This window comes from Cuculus canorus, chromosome 28, assembly GCF_017976375.1.
Source record: "Cuculus canorus isolate bCucCan1 chromosome 28, bCucCan1.pri, whole genome shotgun sequence".
In the NCBI taxonomy this organism is placed as follows: Eukaryota; Metazoa; Chordata; class Aves; order Cuculiformes; family Cuculidae; genus Cuculus; species Cuculus canorus.
In genome coordinates, this window is record NC_071428.1 from 149,864 (window position 1) to 154,992 (window position 5,129).

The following is a 5,129-nucleotide window of genomic DNA, read 5'->3' on the forward strand; positions in this document are numbered from 1 at the left end:
AGTCTGCATAACTTAGATTTATTCTATCCATTCCATGGAAGAAAATTAAAAGAATTATTAATAGTTTAGCAGAAATAAAAAGCAGGGGATATGAGAACCGAGCACTATGGGCTCAACCTTATCTTGGACCACACAGCCACCTCTCAGAGTCGTATGATAGAATCACAGAAGGGTTTGAGCTGGAAAGGACCTTGGAGTCCATCTAGTTCATCTAGTCCATCTTGCCCCCCTGCAGTGGGCAAGGACATCTTTCACCAGTCAGGAGCTAAAGATTCACATTCACCAGTAGTTTCCACCAGTCCCCAAAATCCCAGCCAAGCACTGAAGGGCCACGTGAGTGGTGACATTTACAAGTTCCAGACATGGTTTCCCCACTGTTTCAGCACCCAATTTCCCCAGGGACATAGTTGTCTCTGTGTCTCAAGGTCATTCCTTGGGAAGTGGATAGGAATACCTTACAGCTACCTCTGGTTCCCATTAATGTGAAGTCATTAGAAAATTTGCATCTGTTGTTTGTAGCTATAACTAATTATGGTGCGGAATCAAGATGGTGAGCAAACAGAAAGAGGTAAAGGTTAAATACAGGAAAGCATGTGAGAGGCATGTAGTGGGTGATACAAGGGAAGTCAGAATTGCAAAAGAATGCCTCATTTCCAGGTGGGGGTGGCTTTGGACCATATAAAAGGCTGCCCACCACAGTGGTCTTCATTCGCTCATCTTGCCTTCTCCTCACTTGTCCTCACAGGTTGACAGGGTAAGTCAGAGCTTGCTACTTGCCTTTCCGTTTGGACCTTATTGTATTTCTGTGTGTACTTCTACTTGTACGACTTGCAGTCGTCCATGATTTCCCGTGCTCCCTGGTGTGGGGCCAATTTTGAGAGACTAGGTTTGGGATCCATCCGGGTGGCTTCTTTCTGATCAGACCGGTGCTGGACAATGTGCCAAACGCACTGGTGTCCAATGGAAAAATGTAGCAAGTTCAGGGAAATATCATGGGATTCTGGACAGCACGGACATCCCCAGGCAGTGTGGGATGGACTTTGGGATAAGCATGCTTCAAGCTGCACAAGCAACTAGGAAACTCAGGCAGAGAAAAAGAGAGTCTCTTTGTTCTTTCCAGCTTTGCCTTCACTACTACCAACAACATGGCCAACGGTTGTGGATGCTGTGGAAACAACAATAACAACTATGCCATCTGCTGCTACAGCACCCGGAAGTCGGCCTGCAAGACACCGATGTGCTGCTCGCCCATGCAGTGCTGCACTCCCTGCTGCACTCCCTGCTGCACTCCCTGCTGCATGCCCATGCAGACCTGCTGCTACGTCATGGGCAATAACAACAACAACGGAGGCTGCTGTAGCTGCTGCGGCGGCAACTAAACCCGCTCGGCAAAGGGCAGGCAGGGCTGCGCTCATCACCTCTGCCACCACGCTGCCTTCCGCCTCCCTCCTGGCTCACTCGGTGTCAGATACAGACACAGATACAGCCCTAAATGCTCTTCCTCTTTAGAGACTGTAGATCATCTTTCCTCCTCTTCATCTGCCTTTAATCACTGACTGCCTGTAATGTGCCTTGAAGTTGCTCCTCATGATTTTCCTTTGTAAGCATGAGTCCTGCTGTTAATCTTCCTCTTGGTGTGTGGGATGTTTAATTTCTTTCATCACTGTTTTTCTTTAATCTCTCTGAAAAATCAATAAAATCTGTAGTTCATGACCCTGCAAAACTCCTGGTGGTTACTTTTTTTCAGCCGATGTGCCCAGAGTGCATCATATTGCGTTTTCCTGGTGTTTCCTTCTAGTATGGGGTAGCTCCCGTCTAAAAGGTGCTAAAAGGGGTGGTTTGCCTACACAAAGAGAATCAGCACACCCCTGATACAGCTCTGAGCCTCCGCATGGGTCTGTTCAAACACAAGCATTTCTTGCATCTCTGCTAGCAATATTTCTCCTCTCACAAAGAAATAGAAAGAAAATAATAAAATCTTGCAGAGGATGTGAATTTCTTCTAAAGCAGTTTGACACAGCCACATTCCAGCTAGGAAAGATCGATGTATTTCTACTAGCTGGAGGTCTACTTCAGAACCTACAGACAATCCTTCTAAATATTTAAACAGTCGTGAGAAGGTCTTGCCTCTGCTAACATGCCTGGGCTACCAGGTATGAAGTTGAAGTGCTAGAACCAATGGTGAGAAGTCTCCACCACTATCTTCAATGTGTGACTGGGTCAGTAAGAGCTGTACCAAACCACAACATGCAAGTTCTGCACCACAGTCCTCATCCTCTGTCCAAGGCCTTTTGCTGATACTCTCCACACCACTTCCACCCCTCCTTTGCATTAGGATCTGTAGTCCATTCACCAAAGTACCGAGGCTACACGAGTGGTTGGACTCCACTATCACACGTGGGAAGTGCCCACCTGGATTATCCTTTTCTTCTTGCAGACACAAGATTTAAAAATGAGAACTTTCCCTCTGGAAGCACTAGCGAAGGGTGTCCCTTTGCTTCTGCATCATTGATTCCTTCTAAGTTAACCCATTCTCACGGGCAGGCGAGTGTATGGCTCCTTCGAGGGGACCTGCTGGAAAGGAAATGCCATGCATGTTTTTCTACTCTCTTTGGAGAAGCTGCAGTTACAGGCGTTGCTTCTCCAGCATTTCGCTTCAGGAATTACTCTCATGCCAGGAAAGCCTGGAGAAGAGCTGGCTGCTTTTTCTGCAGGGGTGAAGGGGCACTAAAAGGGCCATCTGCTCCCCTTTGCACTGTGAGAGACCCCTGCAAGCATTCTCAGGGTTGGGAGCAGCTCAGCCAGGAGCAGCTCACTTCGAAGTACCCCAGGGGTCCCAGAGGATGTCAGGCAGCAAGCAGTGAACTTGCCAGGCAGGCTCTGCCATCCTCTCATTAGGCAGCACTAATCTCAGTATAATGCAGTGAAGTCTTTAACTGAGAGCTGCAATTTTAAGCTGTAGAAAAAATTCCTCCCAAATACTCTGTGTTCCTGCCAGCATTCAATCCCACAGCAAAGGGCATTGGAGGCATTTGCTGGCATTAAATAAGCATTTATCCACTCTGTCTCAGCTGCCCAAGGCTCTGCCTTACCTTGACCTTCCTTCCTTCCTCTTTCCCTCCCAGAAAATGTTTTCACCTCGACAACACCTCTTCCTGTATCAGTTCTGAGTCTCTGCCTCCCGCTTAACTCCATGACTCCAGTTAAGAGCAGTTTCTGTGATTGTCATAGCTCTTACACTTCCAGCCTCCTCTCACCCTCTCAGTTCCTGCTGGGCACTTAACCACTTTCACACTCACAAGGGGTCTTGCACAACTCAGCAAGAAGTTCAACACGCGCCAGCAATGCGTGCTTGCAGCCCAGAAAGCCAACTGCATCCTGGGCTGCATCCAAGCAGTAGAACTAGCAGAGTGAGGGAGAGGATTCTCCAATCTCGTAAGACCTCACCTAGAGCCCTGTGCCCAGTTCTGGAGCCCTCAGCACAGGAACAACCTCTCCAACCCAAACCATTCCATGGTTCTATGATAACCTCTGAGTCCACACCTCCTCCCTGCTTGTTGAGGAGCTGTGCAGAGAAGATCCTGGTCAGGGCCAAGGCTCCACTATGCAGGGGAAATTTAGCTGGGTGCAAGGGAATGTTGCAGGAGTTGCGTGTTGACTAAAGATACATCATTCCCAGCCCTGGAACCATGGCTCCTTGCATTGCCACTTGCACAGGCAGTGCTGCTCCTTAATTATTTATTGAAAACATGACTTATACTGAAGAGAAGCCAATTCAATTCAGAGTCTTCAAAAATGTCCCTAGGAAAGCAGTCCCAGCAAAGCAGAGCAGGAACTGAAGCACTTTTGCCCACCCTGTGCGTGTGGGATGTCCGCACGCAAAACTAAATACCCCTGCATGGAGGATTTGCAAATATTTAGGAAAGCCAAAGGATAAAGATGGCTTTGGCATCACAAAGAGGGTCTTAGCATGCAAGAGGGGAAGGTGATCTTTGAGACGGTCTTTACTAGATGAACTTTGAAGTCCCTTCCAAACCCAAACTGTTCTATGATTCTATGATTCTATGACTTTGCATGGGGTCACATGCAGGTGACGGAGACCCAGACGCCAGCGTGAGTCCTGACACACCCTGAATCCACGGTCGTCTTGGTGCCACCTCACGTGCATGTCCTGTGACCAGGAACAAACCTGTTTTCATGAAATTCTCCAAGTACCTGTTTCAAACACCCGTCCGATGAAACAGCCCTCACTCGTGCCTGAAAGACACAAGTCAGGGCTTCAGTTTCAGCTCTTACACTGATTCAGCACCAGCCGCAGTTGAGTAAGTCACTTAGCATCTTTGGCCGTCGCTGCCTGCATTTGTCAAACGGATACGAGGACGCATTTCATTGGCTCCTTTGCAAGGCGACAGTGAGGACAAAGTAATCTGTACTCATAGGAGCCCTCTGATTATCTCCAGGCTAAACAATCAGGATGCAGAACCAAGGTAGTGATCACAAGGCAAAGAGTAAATACCAGAAGACACGTATAGTTTAAAAGTATGGGTTTGGTTTAGTAAACAGGGAAGCTTGAATGGTCAATGGTTGTCTCACTTCCAGGAGGAAGGTATCTTGGACTATAAAAGGCCTCCTGGCCCAGCTCGCTTCATTCGCTCATCTTCCCTCCGCCTCTCCACACTCTTCAGCAGGGTAAGTGAGAGCATCTTAATTCTATGGATATCTTAAAACACTACCAAACTATAACTGGGAATTCTGAACTGGGACTTTGGCTGAGGTTGGGCTTCTATGAATGGCGAACTGGCAATTAAAGGGATGAGCTAGAAGCGTTTGAGGATGGAGAGGCTACAGGAGCATCAACAGAGCAAGGGGATGGAGAACGTTTCACACTGAGGACTGCATATGCTGTGTGATTCTTGCTAATATGTTAGAGACGTCCAATGTAGGCTGGCATCTACATTGCAGCTAAAAGACAGAAGAGTTACAATCAAGGCCAACAATGTCCCGGGCTGCATCAGAAGTGTAACCAGCAGGGCAAGGGAGGGGATTATGTCCCTCTACTGTGCTCTGGTGAGGCCTTACCTGGAGTACTGCTTTCAGTTCTGTAGTCCTCAGCACAAGAAGGATATCAA

General features: G+C 47.9%; 1 long non-coding RNA gene across 1 annotated transcript; it reads left to right on the plus strand.

Annotated features, from left to right (window-relative positions):
• Nucleotides 1-573: 573 nt before the first annotated feature.
• LOC128849382 (uncharacterized) lies at nucleotides 574-1,723 on the plus strand. The gene is made up of 2 exons (XR_008447365.1): nucleotides 574-754; nucleotides 1,121-1,723. It is a non-coding gene; the product is annotated as an uncharacterized LOC128849382 (long non-coding RNA).
• The last annotated feature ends 3,406 nt before the right edge of the window (nucleotides 1,724-5,129 follow it).